The following is an 18,138-nucleotide window of genomic DNA, read 5'->3' as shown; positions in this document are numbered from 1 at the left end:
GCCAGACAGAGGTCACCTCTGAGGAGTCTGCATGACTCTGAGTAGAAGGATAGTGTTTTTAGCCTATCTGTGTAGGGTAGATATTTGAGGTCCTGGATTGTCCTGGTGAGGAGCCTCTGTGGTCTCCAGCTGCTGCATGTGCTTTGTGAGGTACATGTCAAAAGGGGTATTGTACTCAATAATGGATCTTATAAGGGAAGAATACAGGGAAGTTAGGACCTCCTTATTGCTGGATGAGATACCCTTACTTATGAGGTGGGCTATGTAGAAAGCTTTCCGTACAGCAGAGGCAATATGGTGGTCAAAAGTCAGGTTACTATCAACCTTGGTGCCCAAGTCCCTCATGACTGATTGTGTGCTTAGGACCTTATTATTAATGTGATAATTTGTGGGGATGTCACTCTCCCCAAAGGGGATGATGATGATGATGATGCATTTTTTGGCATTCAGTCTGAGACCATGTTTCTGGCACCAGTCATTTGTTTGGTTGAGACCCTCTTGGTGGATGTCGACATCACTAGGGGAATTGATGACAGCACCCAGCTTGCAGTCATCTGCAAACTTGGCCAGCCGTAGCCCACTAGTTTTGGCTTGCACCTCAGAAAAGTATATCCCAAGCAATAGAGGCCCCAAGACCGATCCCTGGGATACAACCCTTGATATGGTACTGCTTGAGCTGGCTTCCCTATTTTGACTAAGCCAAAAAAAATGCAATGGAGCACATATGTGAGCTCTCTAATATCTGAAGCAACATACAGAACATGTGATTAAAGCACTAACATGAACGGTAGCATGAGGGACACAAGTGTCATATAACAGTTACCTGCTACAGGCTCCAAAACATGACAATGCGACTACACATTTTGAAAGATATTGAACACAGTATAACTGTGCTTTAGAATTGTTATCTTACATACACATGCCACAGAAGTAACACAACAGTGCAGAATGCACACTTTGTAACACTAGCTTAAAACGCTAGTCCAGTAATGTATTGCAGATGGAAATAATATAAGAATATGCAAGCAAAACATACACCCCATGAGTGACAGAGTATGTACATATAATATATTGAATTCAATTGGCAGGGATCCAACACTATGCTGGGGTACGACTAACATAAGCAAGTGGGCACACAAATTATTACCGTTTCCATAACTTGGAATCATGTACACACATACCTTTTGTGCTACATGTAGAGTAGGGTACAATACATGGAAGGGTCAAGGTAGAACTGTAGACATCACATCAAAGATGCAACTATGTATCCACAACATGACAACGGTACACAAGATCCACAGCTTCAAACAGTAAGTACACATATACAAATGCATATACATAAAGGTGCACACATCATAGGTGGCCCAGCACTGTGGCTCGTGGGCACATGAATGCAAAGTGGTATGAAAATGTTCTACTGGACAGTATTACCTGTAGCACAGTGACACATCTGATGTGCATCAGGGAAACATGACATTTGCAAATCTCGTGCACAGGGGATGTCACATTCTAACAGACTCAGCACAGACACACAATCCTCTGTCTATCACACATGCTGAAATATGTTTGCATGTACTTTGTGTAAGGCTACATGGCATTTAATACAGAAGCAGTTATGTATGCCCTGAGCTGTGTCTGTAATTTGGTACATATGTGAAACTAAAGGGAAGTTCATGAGAAGAATGCTGCAGTACTTCTGGGTAATAATTAACAGAGAGATACATAGTCAAGTTGGCACACATTTTAGTGAAGTGCATAAAGGTTTAGTTGCAGATCTTACTGATATAGCATTATACCAAGTTTGTACTAGTGGAGTTGGTAGGGGGTTGCTGTTTAGCATCTTTCAGAGAAAAAGGAAGCAATATAAATAATGAAGTTTTATGCTTTAATACTGAAGAGATTTAATAGAGATTTGAATTAGAAATGTTAGTGTAGCTTAGCTTCAGTCCATTCAATTAATTGTCGATTTTGAAGTGTTTGACTGATTTTAATTTATTTTAATTGTTCTTTGTTGTATCATTGGTGGTTCAGTTTCATCACTGATTGTCTTGATATATAAACTCATTTGATGTGTTCTGCAAAGCCAAAAAGGTTTGGTATGAATAGAGGAATAAATGTCCTTTAGTGTTGTTCGTCATTTATTATTATTATTATTATTATTATTATTATTATTACGCATCATTGGCCTGCCATGTGTGTGTGTGTGTGTGTGTGTGTGTGTGTGTGTGTGTGTGTGTGTGTGTGTGTGTGTGTGTGTGTGTGTGCGTGTGTGTGTCTATATGGCATACATAATCCCCAACAATTCAGAGGGTATGTGGTGTAGCATGACACATCACTGAAAGTATATTCACACATCCCAGACGTTGAGCACCATTCACATCATCCTATACATTGGGAGATATGACTAGCACATGTCAGTATCACTACTGGTTACTGTTGTACTCCTATGGGATGTGGCATGTATGATAATAAGTACATACAATATGTATGACAAAGAAGCATCTATGCTCTACCAATCATTGCTTGCACATAGGATGTACCCAAGTCAGTGTATGGTATCATAACCATGTTCTCCATCTGTATATATTTATAGTATGTTACATGGCACAAGAATGCAGATTAGCACAGTATGTTATGTGGCACGTCAATGGAGATTAGCACAGTATGCTATATGACACGTCAATGCAGATTAGCACAGTATGTTACATGACATATGAATGCAGATTAGCATAGTATGTTACGTGACACATCAGTGCAGATTAGCACAGTATATTAAGTGACACGTTAGTGCAGATTAGCACAGTATATTACTTGACACATGAATGCAGATTAGCACAGTATGTTAAAGGAGTTTAGTTCTACAAATCCGCTCTCTTTTTTGTTTTCACTAGTTTTGTTTTTTTGTCAGTACGTATAGTATGTTAAATGATGCAAATGCAGATTAGCACAGTGTGTTACATGACACATGAATGCAGATTAACAGAGTATGTTAAGTGACACGTCAGTGCAGATTAGCACAGTATATTACGTGACACGTTAGTGCAGATTAGCACAGTATATTACATGACACATGAATGCAGATTAGCACAGTATTTTACTTGACACATGAATGCAGATTAGCACAGTATGTTACATGACACATGAATGCAAATTAGTACGGTATGTTACATGAAACTCAAAGTAATCTTTATTGTCATTCAATGTACAGCACAGTGCAGGTGAATGAAATTGCATTGCTTTGTTTCCAGTGCAAAGACATACATACAGAAAAATATTTTAGTAAACAGCAATGTAACATCACAAAAAAAAAGCAAGACATAAAAATAGAACTAGATAGAACAACATCTAGATATTGCACAGTGTATACTGCCCTCTTTTGGATTCCTCTTGTCAGGGTACTGGTAAGAACAGACAGTTAGAATTACACATTCAGTATGGACATTGTCTATCTATATTGCACTCGTATGAACTGTGTAAAATGGTGAGATTACTATTTCTGATTAGGCAGATGTATACATTCCTAGGTGATGGGGGGGTGTGAAGGAGATGTCTTTCTTCTTGTTCACCTGTCAGCAGACTTTAACAGTCTAATGGATAAGGTGAAAAAGCTGTTGTTCAGCCTGGAAGTCTTGCAGTGCATGCTTCTGTATCTTCTACCCAAGGATAGGTGGGAGATCATGCCATTTGCAGGATGGGTATGGTCATTGGTTGAGAACATGCCCTTTGCAGGATGGGTAAGGTCATTGGTTGAGAACATTCCCTTTGCAGGATGGGTACGGTCATTGGTTGAGAACATGCCCTTTGCAGGGTGGTTATGGTCATTGGTTGAGAACATGCCTTTTTCAGGATGGGTACGGTCATTGGTTGAGAACATGCCATTTGAAGGATGGGTAAGGTCATTTGTTATCTTTCTGGCTCTTCCTATGCAGCGAGTCTCATGTACGTCTTCCAAGGGTGTAAGTGAATGACCAATGATTTTCTCGACTGCCCTTACATCTCCCCTGAGAGCGCTATGGTCAGAGGCATTACAGTTCCCATACCAGACTATGATGTTGTTGGTTAGGACGCTCTCGATGGTGCCCCTATAGAATGCTTGGAGGATGGACACATGAATTTAGATTACCACAGTATGTTACATGACACATGAATGCAGATTAGCACAGTTCTTACCATTGTTAACCCGTACAGCATTGCACAACAGAATGATAAACATGTAGGCATATACATACAACATACAGTGAATGTCTGTATGTCACAAGCAGTGTTATCTCATATGGAATTGTTAGGTAATGGGCATAGTAATTGAAATGAATGCTAATATCACATGGCCACAAGGGTTGGGTATGTAGTACACATGACAACTGCTACATACACCATCCTACCCACTGAAGCATATGCCACTCATGGGTCGATACTAGAACATCGACTTTTTAAAACATCGAATGTTATAATATCGACCCCTATTCAGCAAACACTGACAATATCGAACATGCAAACAATTTGCTGTTCTGACACACATACACACAACACAAACACACCAAACAAACAGCAATCCACACACATACACCTAAAATCCTACATCTAACCCTATACTAAACTGTACACACACCACTAGCTGTCCACTTACCTTAACCCAAACCCTAACCCTAAGGTCCATCACTATCGCACACTCACCTCACCCGCACCCTAACCCTAACTCACCTACCCTGCCCTAACTCTCACGTCCACACAATCGCACACTTACCTGACCCATGCTCTAACCTTAACTCACCTACCTCGCATCCTAATCCTCACGTCCACACAATCGTACACTTACCTGATCCCGACCCATAACTTTTCACCACAGTGCTGAACATAGCAAAGCCACAGGTAGGGCCAACCGAATTCCTTCCCTAGGAAGAAATTTGGTGTTCCGCAGCTTCGCTGTTTTCGGCGTTCGCTGAATAGGGGTCAATATTAGAACATTCAAAGCTGTGAAACTTTGATGTTCTAATATAGACCCGTCACTCATTACTTGTCAACACAGAAATATGAAGGGCACAAGCTGAAAAAGCAACAAAACTACAAACTGAAGTAAAAGCCACAAAAGTTGAACATCTTACAAACCCCAGTTTGTTCAGGACAACAACATGCAAATCTCCAGAAAATGCTGTGTAATGAATAGGACTGTTAAAAAAAGCTTTTTAATAAAAATTCTTTAAAATAAGATAAGTGCTTTCATTTTGTTTCTCCACAAAACTTCAGCAGATAAATCCAAGGAAGTCGGCCCAAGAATTTATGTAAGACATCACTCCTCAACAGCCAATCAAAGTGTCAAAATTGGGCCAGCGCTCCCTTAAAGGGAAACATGCATTATCTTATTAATTTTAGCAGACTGGAAATGGAAATACATTTTAATGGTCTTATCCATTACACAGTATTTCCTGGAGATTTGCATCTTATTGTTCTGAGCAGACCGAGGTTTGTAAGCTCTTAGGTTCATAGGTTCATAGGTTCATACTAGGCTATCTGCCCGAGGGCATTTACAAGCCTAGCCCATAGTTTTGTGGCTTACACCACGCCTTTAGTATGGGGAACTATACCCATTATTTTGCTGTGCCTCTGTTAAGCAGTGACACTGAGGTAATCCCTGGGGTATATCTGCAATCTCCCATCCATTGGTCAAGATTTCTCTTGAACAAGGCCAGCGAGGTGCTCTGCCTCACATATACTGGGATTTTGTTCCACAGCATAGGGAGTCTTTGGGTGATGAATCTATCCCTCCAGCACGTCCTATTAATAGCCGTGTCAAGGTTTAAGTCTCCCGCCCTTGTGGCTCTGACGGATCTAGATTTTTTGAGGTGAAGCATATTCATCAAATCTGGGTTTGACATGGCCTTGTATGTTAGGCAAAGGTCACCTCTGAGCAGTGTGGCGACTGAATAGAGTTGGAGTTCTTTCAGTCGGGCAGCATAGGACAGATGTTTGAGACCCTTTATCCTTTTGGTGAGGAACTTTTGTGGCCTCTCAAGCTGCTGCAAGTGTCGGGTCAGATACATTCCGAATGGGGCATTGTACTCAATCATTGGTCTGATGAGTGATGAGTATAGGGAGACTATGACCTCCCTTGATCTAGATGAGAATCCCTTCATGATAAGGTGGGCAATGTAGAAGGTCTTCCTAACCACCTTGGCTACATGGGTGTCGAATGACAGACTACTATCAACTTGGGTCCCCAGGTCCCTGATAACTTCTTCTGTGCTCAGCGGATTGCCACCTATTTGGTAGCTAGGGGTAACCTTGTTTTTCCCGAAGGGTATGACTATGCATTTTTTGGCATTTAACTTTAGGCCATGGCTCTGGCACCAGTTATCCATTTCTGTGAGACCCTTCTGAAGGATATCTGTGTCAGATGTGTTTTCTACTATGCCGCCCAGTTTGCAGGCATCTGCAAACTTTGTCAGCCATAACGCTCCTGTGTTTGCTTGTACTGGAAAAGTAGATGCCAAACAAGAGTGGGCCCAGGACTGAACCCTGTGGTACACCACTTGTGACAGGCTTTGAGTCTGACATGGCGCCAGCAACTCTGACCCTGTGTGTTCTGTCACTCAGCCAGTTTGCAACCCATCTTGTGATGTATGGGTTAACATTTAAGCTGATGAGTTTTCAATGATACCCGAGTGGGGTATTGTATCGAAGGCCTTCGCCAAATCGAGGTAGGCTGTATGGACTGCCTTTCCCTCATCAATGGCTTTGGTGACTGTTTGAAAAAGTCAACCAAGTTTAGAAGGCATGATCTGCCTTTGACAAAGCCAAACTGGGATGGATCCAAAGTCTGCAAATTCCCTATGTCTTTATTTATGAGGTCCATTATGATCCTCTCCATGGCTTTGCAGATAAGGCTTGTCAAGCTGATCGGTAATTTCCAGGGTCGGTGGAGGCACCGCCTTTGTGAAGTGGGACCACAGTTGCAGTGCGCCACTCCCTGGGTACGTATCCAGAGGTAAGACTATGATTAAACAGCTGTCCTAGCTGTGGGTTTAATTCCTCGTTGAGTTCGTGGAGCACACAGCCGGGGACACCATCAGGTCCCATGGATGCTGTTTTTTGCTGTGGAGAGAGCAGTTCTCACTTGGGCGTTGGAGATGTTTGGGGGGCTGCAATCGCTTGGTATAGTTATCTCTCCTTTGGGGGGGGGAGAAGTTTGCACTGAACCTGTCAGCCAGTATGTTGGCAATGTCTGTAGGATCAGTAATCTTCACATCATTTTGAACTAGTTCTGAGCATATCTGGGAGTTTCCTCCCAGGTTTCTAACATAGCTAAAGAAGGCCTTATGATTGTCTTTTGAGTCTTTAGCTATTTTTCTCTCAAAATTTGCTTTGGATGATTTTATGAGAGCTCTTAGTTTTTTACTTATAGTGATCAAGGGTGTCTTACCTTTTAAGGATTTTGTTCTATCTTGTAGTAGCTTCCTCCTTTTGTTGTAGAGTTTGTTTATGGCTGGGGTCCACCAGACTGGACGCTTGCCTTTGGTACAAAGAGTCTTTGTTTTGCTTGGGATTGCCTTATCCATGCAGTGCTGCAGGTGCTGGTAGAAGGCATTTGTAAGTGATTCAGCGGCTTGAGTACTGTTTTCCGCCGGCTCGGGGGCCTTAAAGGAGACCACACTAGTCTTTAGAAGTGTGAAGTCGGCTTTCGAAGTTCTTTACTGTGGTCTTTTTTATTTCAGGTGGGGGTGGGATGAGGACCTCCAGCGAGATTAGTTTGTGATCTGATCTCACCAGTGAGGGGTATACTTCCGGTGTTGAACATTGTGCTCCCATGTTCGTGATGATGAGATCAAGTATGTTTTCTCCTCTTGTGGGGATGGTGACTAGTTGTTCCATGGCATTTGAGTTTATGAATTCCAGGAACTTTTGGGCTAGGGTGTTTGGGCTTGAGTAGTGTACCCAGTCTATATTAGGGTAATTGAAGTCACCTAGTATGATGGTGTTTGGTGATACATTTATCCCCTCTAATGTAGCTCTGTCATAGTCCATGTTGGTGTAAATGACTTGAGACATGCCTCATTGCTCTATATGAAGAGAGACATGACTGAGCTCTCTGATTATGCATCTTGAATAGATGTGCCCATGAAGTGATGTAGGCTACTGGCTATACCCAATGGAGACATTGCACTTCCTATGTGCTCCTGAGTGCCCATAACCTTTGTCCCCCCTGTGGGAGAGTTGAGCTACCCACACCCCTATACTCCTCCCCCTCCCTGCCAGGCTGCTTCAGTGCCAGGGCTACTAATTAAACCCCAGTGGCCTGGGTTGCAATAAGGACTCCGTCCCTCTGTGCCATGAAGCTGAGTGCAAATATGTTAATGAATTTAAAAGCAGACCCATATAGTAAAATACCAATAGAAATAAACTGACCCATATAGTAGTATACCAACAGAAATAAACTATAGCAAGAGAAAGAAATTGCATAATGCTTATAAGTATTCATTTTACTCACCTTAAGAGCACCCTAAAGCAAGCTAACAAAGAATTTAAGGGCACCATTAGGAAACTTATAGCTGAATATAAACAAAAGATAGCCACTGAAACTAAAAACAACTGCAAATCTTTCTATAACAGTAACATTAAGTTAAGAACTGACAATCAACAATGTCAGACCTAGCCCACAATAATACTGCACTCTGACCAAGAGAAATAGCTAATATCCTGTCTGACAAATTTAGAGTAAAGTTTACTATACCCACAGCTGTAACTATTCCACAGTCCCAGCCAGCCTCTAGAATTGCAACAGAAAAAGTGTTTCTAATCCATTCAAAAACTAAGAACACCTCATTCATAGACCCTGATAACATGTCAGGTTGGTGATTATTAGGACTAAATGTGAAACCAAAAAAACACAGTGCAGCCAGGCAAAGGTGAAATGGAAGACTCAAAACCAAAATTCTCCACCAAACAGCACGAGAGGGACACTGGATGAGGGTTTTAGTGCAGTTAAAGTTTATTAGTCACTATTCGTCACCAAGACTTCTTCAGAAACAAATTTACAAGCACAAACTCCATTATTATACAGTTCCAATGGAAATGGAAACCAATCATGCTTGTACTCCGCTTGTCCAGCTTTGTATGTTGGCCTGAGTACAAGGAATTTGAGGAAGAGACTTCAGGAGCACCAGTATGTCCAGCTTTTTATGTTGGCCTGAGTACAAGGAATTTGAGGAAGAGACTTCAGGAGCACCAGTATGCTATAAAAAGTAAAAATCTGAATAATGCTTTGTATAAGCACTCCCTGCATTGCACCAGTTGGAAAAAAATCACCTTTTCTGTTATCCTAGAGGTGATAATTATAAGAATTTTGTTGAACAGAGAGAAGCTGAATGGCAATTTTACCTTGCATCTTATATTCCACCTGGTTTAAATGACACTATCAACATCAAGTGTTTTTTAAAAAGTAGGAAAGTGACTATAAGAAATCTTTAGTGTTGTGTTTTAGTGTTTATATATTCTTCTGAAGTTTAACAACTGTTTTTAAGGGTTAATTTTATTTTATTAAAAACCTAATTAGTGTTTAATTTTGATTGGTTCTTCTTCTAGTCCACAGAAATTAATTGTGCGAGAGATGCATCTATGTCAAGAACCTAGAATCCAGGCTTTCTCACTCACCAGTCAGTTCATCTAATACTAAGAAGGTTGTCAACATGCACACCTCACCTCCTGCACCTACCAAACCAACAACACATAAACCTCCATATGCGGAAGTCCTTACCAGAAGCTTACCTAAGCATCAGAGACTTCCCAAACAGAAACACAAGCACAATTCACATAATACATCCTCTGCAGAGCATAGTGCACATAATATATCACACACCAGTATCTCACCAGTCATAACTAAGGCATAACACAAAAACAAACATCTTAGTCATAGCTGACTGAATTGTGAAACACACAGATGTCCCTCTCACCAGGCTGGATAAGGAAAAAGTTATGGTCAGCTGTCTGTCAGGTGCCAGGATCCACCACATCACACACACACTCAGGTCTTTCAACAACAGGCACTGTTATGACTCTGTCATAGTCCATGTTGGTGTAAATGACTTGAGACATGCCTCATTGCTCTATATGAAGAGAGACATGACTGAGCTCTCTGATTATGCATCTCAGGCAGGTATGCCCCTGGCCTTAAGCAGCATTTTACTTTCACCTAGGATGATACCTCAATGCAAACAAAAAAATGATTGACTTCAACAATTGGCTTAGTTTCTGGTGTCATTCAAAGGGGATCCAGTATCTGACAGCCTGGGATGACATGGTCGACAGACTTCAATGCTTCACCAGACATGGTCTTCATCTGTCACCCCCTGGGATTTCAGTTACTGGCTAAGGCTCCTGCCACCCCCATAGTACTTTTTTAGGCAATGTCACAAGAACATAATTTCCGATGTAAAAATACCCTCTAAAAACAGCCTCAAGGTTATACTGCTAAACGCTAGGAGTCTAAACCAGAAACTGCACTCACTGGAAGCAGTCCTCACCTTGGAAGATGCTGACATTTGTGCAATCACACAGACCTGGTTTAAGGCTGCAGAGAATACCCCAGCTATACCAGGTTACATTTCCTTCCACACATTTACACCGCAAACTGAAGGTGTGAGAACTACAGGAGGTGGTGTATCAATATTCATTAAAGATAAATACACCTCTAGATTGGTTGAACAGCATGATTCCCTTGAATTACTTCAGGTGCAAATGCCAGCTATAGGACCCCCTCCATGAATCAAGACATCCACTCAGCCTACTTGGATCTACTTGAGTTAATCAAGATACAACCAAACACCCTGGTTTTGAGTGACTTTAATGGCCTGTTCATCGACTGGGTAAATTATATGTGCTCTAACTCACTTGACTAAAGGATCCTGGACTTTGTTAACTCCAATGCCCTGGACCAGCTTTTTGACACACCCACAAGGGGCTCAAACATCCTGGATCTGGTCCTCAACAACATGAGGGACCACTGGCCATCCCTGGTGAGATCTGACCACAAATCAGTCTTGCTAGAACTATAACACAAGACCATCCTTAGCAACAACTAGACTAAAACACTTCTCCAAGGCCATTTACAACTTCTTACATGACAGCATAAGTAACTTCATAGCCCCTCCCCCACCAATGGAACAGACGCATATGCTGAGTTCTACACCAATGCTTTATATGAGCACCTGTACAATTGTATTGACTCTGTCGTACCTGATAGAACCAAAGCAAGATCTTCAAGGAGAAACAAACCTGCCTGGTGGACAACTGCCATTAATAGTCTATACAATATGAGAAAGAAATTGATGTCTAAAAGTAGAAAGGAACAGTCTCAAAACTGGAAACACTCCCTCCTCAACTTAAACAAGCAAATAAGACTCCTAGTGAAGTCCTCCAAAGCTAACTACAGATCCATATTAGCTTCCATAACTAAGGATAACCCCAAGGCATTCTTTAGTTACATATGTAACCTCAAAGGTAAGGCCCAGATTTGTGCTGAACCCGTAGTCAATGGTACTACATATACAGAACCTGTGGATATAGCAAACCTGTTGGCTGACAGGTTCAGTGAAAACTTCACTCCCCTGACCCCACCACATATGCCTCAAAGCATCCCTAACACCTGTCCCCCACCTAGTATTTCCAAGGATCAGGTCTTAAATGCCCTCTCCAAGGCCAGAAATGCAGCCTCTATAGGACCAGGCAATATCCCAGGCTGTGTTCTACATGGGTTAAAACAGGAATTAGCATCACCATTGGGCATGTTTTCAATCACAGCCTAAGCACTAGCTTTGTCCCAGCAGAATGGAAAGCAGCTACCATTATCTCTTTGCACAAAGGGGGTGCATCCATGGACCCTAGAAACTATAGACCCATTAGCCTAACCAGCCTCATCTGCAAGGCCATGGAACAAATCATCATGGACCTTATTAACAAAGATATAGGAAATCTCCAAACGCTTGACCTCCACCTAGTTTGGCTTTGTCAAGGGGAGATCATGCCTGTTAAACTTAGTGGACATCTTTGAGACAGTCACCAAAGCCTGTGCACATGGCCTACCTAAATTTAGCCAAGGCCTCTGACGCAATCCCCCACTCAGGTATCATTGATAAACTCACCCAGCTGGGTATCAGCCCATATATTGTCAGGTGGGTTGCAAACTGGTTCACTGATAGAATTCATACAGTCAAAATAGGGGGAATCCACCTCCTCCAGCAGACCCATAACCAGTGGTGTTCCACAGGGATCGGTTCTTTGACCCCTAATGTTCATAATCTACTTCTACAAAGTACAGTACAGTAAAACGTAAGGACTGTGGATGACAAAGTTTGCTGACGACTGCAAACTGGGAGCGATCATTGAAACCCCTAGTGATGTCAACATCCTGCCAGAAGGTCTTATGCAGACTAATGACTGGGCCAAAGTCATGGTCTTAAACTTAATGCAAAAAAATGCATTATCATCCCCTTCGGCAAGGGCGATGTTCCTGCAAACTAGCAATACCCTAAGCAGTGGTGAAACATCTGGGCTCACAGGTCGACAGCAACCTTTACTTCCATCACTATGTCTCCACAGTGGTAAGAAGGGCATTTTATGTTGCTCATCTCATAAGTAAGGGCATTGCCTACAGAAAAAAAGAGATTATACCCCTGCCGTACTCTTCCCTCATCAGGCCAATAATAGAGTACAATGTTCCATTTGGTATGTTCCTTTTCAAAGACCTGCAGCAATTGGAGAGACAACAAAGGTTCCTTACATGAACATTTAGGGACTTCAAGATCTGTCTTATGTGGACAGACAGAAATCATTGTCACTTTATTCTGTGTTGTACAGATTGCTGAGAGGTCACCTATGCCTTGCTTATAGAGCAATCTCTGACCCAGCTTTAATGGAAATGCTGCACATTCGCAAGTCAAATTGCAAATGGGTCACTCCTTCAAAGGACCTTAACCTGGTACATGACATCAACAGAACTTGCTGGAGAGACAGATTTGTCTCACAGAAGTTGCTCCACCTTTGGAACAAGCTTCCTATTCATGTAAATTAAAGCACCTCGCTGGCCCTATTTAAGGGTAATTTTGGATAATTGGATGGGTAACCGTAAATTCACCTCAGGGGTTCCACCTGTGGTCCCTCTTAGACAGGGAAAATAGGTGCTAATTTTAGTGACTGCTTGAACCAGACAGCCTTGGGAACACAGGTTGAACTTGGCTAGGCTTGTAAGGGCCCTGGGGTCATTAGCCTAGTAACCTCCTATGATCCTATGAACTGATATTATGGAGCTTAAGGAAATTATGGGAGAAATAATCAGCTTTCAGCTAGGAATATTACTTATAGGTAGGAATTGGAACTTGCTTTGCAATAATGAGGATGCATCAGGGGGGTCATGAAGAGAAAAATATAACAAAAGAGGGTAGATTTCTGAAACAAAATGATGAAAATATTTGGTATGGAAGCTATGAATTCAGTAATAGGAACTTAGAGAGAATTTTTTATATTATTCCCAAGATACAATAATTGGGCTACATACAGAAGTTATCTTCCACAGGAACATGTGAATTTAATTGAAAGCTTAAACACATCCAGTAACTATTTCAGATCATGCACAAATAAAAAAACTAAGATAAAATGCAGGGTAATGAAGTAAAAATGAAACACTGGTGCTTTCCCACTTACTGCTGAAAAGAGTGAATATGTGAAAAACAAACCCAGGAGCACTAAAGAACTGAGATAATATAGAAAAGACCAAATACAAGCAAAACCTCCTCGGACCACCATGTGGTGGTCCGAGGAGGTTTTGCTTGTATTTGGTCTATTTTTTCATTTAGGTGTGAGGAGGTTTTGCTTGTATCTGTACCTGTTGAAAAGAGAGGAATTCAAGGAATGGGTGGTGGAAATTATTTGAGAATTAAGGGGGGGAGGGTGGCATAATGGTTAAGGTGTTTACCTTACAGACACAAGGTGCAGGGTTTGATTCACACTTGGGGCAATTGGCTAGGCTTAAAATGGCTCACAAGGGCAGTTAGCCTAGTATTAAACTATGAACCTATGAACCTATAATAATAATAGAGAAAAAAAGAGATGTCTTTAGGAGGGATATCTAGTGAGGGGGGATAACATGAAAATGGAGTTGAAATTAGGGCAGAAATAAAAGAGAAAGAAATATTGCTAAGAGGTTACAGACCGCCCTCCCAAAAACTGATATCAGAGTATAGGCAAAGAGAAAGGGATAGGGGAATCCTAAGTGAAAGACCTGCTTTGGTAGAGTTTTTAGCTGAATCTAGGGTAGAGGTTAGTAAGACAAGAAAATATTGCAAGATAAGTTTAAAGACAATCAGAAAAGGTTATAAAAGACTGGTAAAAGAGACTATTAAAGCAATTTGCAAACAGGACATATGTATGGCTCCCAAGTATGCAACAAAGGACCAGAGGGATAGCAATTGTTGGAGGTGTGATGGGAAAGAAAGAGGTACTGGAAACATATTTTTGAGAGTGTATTAAGCTGGCAGATTTTAGAAGTTCCCTATAAAATACTCTGTCAGAAATGTTGGGAACCAAATGGCTGTGACTAAGGAAATTATTTTTTTAGCTGAGGACATATGATCTGAATTACCTAAATATAGATTAATTCTACTGACTGACAAAAAAGCAATTACTAGAAAATGGAAATTAAAATCTAAACTAACTGTATTTCAAGTACTGAATATTGTAAGAGTTAAAAGAAACATTGGTGTAATCTTTAGAAACAGGAAGGAGCAAATGACATCGAAATAAGTGAAATATGTGTGAACAGTACATGCAAAATAATATTCAGAAGGAGGAGTGAGGTTTAAGGGAATGCAGGAGTTCAACAATCTGTGTAATGTTGGACTGATGACAGTTATAAAGAAAGAAAATATACATGATGTATAATGCAAGTAAATGGAAACATGTTAATATGGTTTGTTTTCTTTTCTGTTAGTGTATGTGTGCCTATGTCTTATGTGATAATTTAATCCATCCATCCATCCATCCATCCATCCAATCATCCACAACCTTTTTTTCCCATTTTCGTGCATGGGGTCAGGGCGTCACTTCAACATCGACAATCATTTATTGCCAAGATTTACACTGCCGGGTGGCTAGCCTGAAGGCTTATAAAAAAGTCAGAAATGAGGAACAGATTACCAAATAAGTTAATGACTGCAAGCTGGGAAACATAATTGCTTCAATAAGCAATACTGAAGTTTTCCAAGATGGTGTGCAAAAATGCATAACTAGGTAGCAGTAATGACATCAAATTTAACATCAATAAAAAGAAGTTATATACTTACCATAATGTTCCACCTGTGTTGTCCATCTTCATTTATCCTTGACAAATGGGTTTGGTTCCTATATACGAACCGACTTGGCCATTACTACAACCCAAAAGAACCAAAACCTCTCAAGCTTAAGCCCTACCCAGAATGCTCCTTACCAAATTACCTCAGATGTAGTTTGCAGGTAGAAAGATACAGAAAGTATAATCTTAATAACACCTTTATAGAGACCATGTCTGGTGTCGTATATGAAAACATGCATAACTAGGACCATAATTCATTCCACCAAGAGCCCTGAAAGGAAGTGGGATGGAGGGTCAGGAGTCAAGGATAAATGAAGATGACAACACAGATGGAATGTTATGGTAAGTACATAACTTCTTTATCTGACATTGTCCATCTTCATTTAGTCCTTGACAAATGGGACAGAGTCCCCAGCTTTCACAGATCTTGGGATGACTCATGGAAGGATATTCCTGAGCACCATAGAACCAAATGATACTCTTCCCCTAGAGACCAAATCCAATTTGTAAAGAGTAATAAAGGTATGTGGGGTAGCCCATGTCGTTGCTGCACAAATATCATCCATGGAAGCCTTGGAATGAAAAACTGCTGGAGTAGTTATGGCTGTAGTAGAATGTGCCCTAACAGGCTCAGATAATTTGACTTTCCTTTCATTGTATATGAAGGGTATACAATCTTTTAGCTATCTAGATAAGGTAACCTTGGAGACTGGCTTACTCATTCTGGTAATTGAAAAAGAAACAAATGGTCAGATTTTCTTATGTCTTTTGTTCTATGAAGATAGAAGTGTAATTGTCTATGAACATCTAATAAATGCAAACAATATTCATCTTTGTTTGAAAAATTGTGAAAGAATATTGGTAAATTGATTGATTGTCTGACTGATATTCATTTCTGACACCACTTCTGGTAAAAAGGAAGGGTTCATTCTCAAGGAAACTCTGTCTTTGTGAAATATCAAATATGGTGGTTTACAAGATAAGGCTTGAATTTCTGAGATTCTTCGGGCAGCAGTAATCACTACCAGAAAAATTGTTTTCCAAGATAAGAATTTCTGGTTGCAGTTGGCAGCAGGCTCAAAATGGGGGATGCCCTATTGTTTGTAGCACTAAGTTTAAGTCCCAAGATGCAGACGGATCCTTATACTGGAGTTTTAACATCAAGGTCCCTTTTAAGAATGCTTTGTAAAGTTTATGAGAAATTAAAGAATATTTTTAACCCATTATATACATTTGAAATAGCTGCTGGTTGAACCTTGATAGTAGAGAAAGAGGCCCCTGCTTCAAAGAGCAAAGGTAATAATTCTAAGACTTTGTCGATAGGAGCAGAGAAGTCATCAATGTTATTATCTTGAGCCCAGAAGGAAAAGCTCTTCAATTTACTGTTGTAGAGTTTCCTGGTGAAAGGCATACAGTAGGTCAAAAGAATCCTACGAACTGGTAAAAACATATGATTATGCCTGGCAATCAATGGAACTGGAGAAGCCAAGCTGTGAGCTTGAGGTTTTGAAGGTTTGGGTGAACTAATCCTTCTGGATGGGATAGGAGATCTGGATCTGGGTCCAGAGTCCATGGTCATTGAATCAAATAAGTTCAAAGAAAGAGAAAACAAATCTGTTGAGGCCAGAATGGAGCAATGAGGATTATCTTACTCTTCAACCTGATCGCCTTCTTTAGAAATTGAGGAATTAAAGGGATCAGGGAAAGGCATACACAAGTCGGTAGGGCCAATTATGCAGGGAGAGCATCTTTCGGGAACTCCCCCGAAGGGGGGACCAGGGTGAAGTAGCTGCTGCCCTTGTTGTTCTGGGGTGATGCAAATAGGTGGCAGCAAGGCTGGCCCCAGTAATGAAAAATCTTTTCTGCCACTTTGGGATTGAGAGACCACCCATGAGGCAGGAGAATGATGTTTGTCTGCTATCACACTGGAACTCCCCAGAATATGCTTTGCTATTGGAAAGCAGTGGGAAGAGATGGTCCACTGCCAAACCCTGAGAGCTTCTCAGCAAAGGGGGAAAGACTTGGTTCCTCCCTGTTTGTTGATGTACCAAACCACCAACATATTGTCTGTTTGAATCACAATCATTCTGAAGGGGACAGCACTTTGAAAGGCCTGTAATGCTAAAGGCACTACCCTCAGCTCTAGAAAATTGCTATGCATGTTTGGGTAGTGCCTTGGACAGTCTTGACCAGATAATGCCTCCCCACCTCAACTGGGAGGCATCTGTGGACACTATGGCTTGGAGTTGACATAGGACAAAGGGGTGGCCCAAGAGAATTTCCTCTGAATGAATCCACCAAGCTAGGTCTTTCTTGCAATGGTTGGTCATCAAAATCTAATGTGACATTGGTTGATACATTTTAGGCCACTGAGATGCTGGAAGCCACTGTAGAGTTCTCATGTGAAATCTTGATAGAGGAACTAACGATATGGTCGCTGCTATCAAACCTAATGCTTGTAAGACTAGTTGTGCAGCTACTCTCTTTCTGACAATTGTTTGTACTTTTGCTTTGATCTTTTGCAATCTTAGATAAGGTAGGGAGGTTATGCAAGTGTTGTTATTTAGAACCGCTCATACATAGTCATACATAGAACTTAGTCTCTTGCTTGTTCTAGTAGATGTCTGGTGGGAGCGGTAATGAGCCAGTCATCTAAGGACAGAAACACCCAGAATCCTTGCAGTCTCAAGCAATCTGCTACTACTGCCATGCTTTTGGTGAACACCCTGGGAGCTGGGTTGAGACCAAAGGAAAGGACTCTGAACTGATAATGGCTAGCTCCCAGCTGAAAGAGGAGAAATCTC

The sequence above is a fragment of the Protopterus annectens genome, chromosome 13.part0 (genome assembly GCF_019279795.1).
Source record: "Protopterus annectens isolate FY-2018-M chromosome 13.part0, PAN1.0, whole genome shotgun sequence".
In the NCBI taxonomy this organism is placed as follows: domain Eukaryota; kingdom Metazoa; phylum Chordata; order Ceratodontiformes; family Protopteridae; genus Protopterus; species Protopterus annectens.
The sequence above is the reverse complement of the archived record's forward strand: the minus strand, read 5'-3'. Positions refer to the sequence as shown.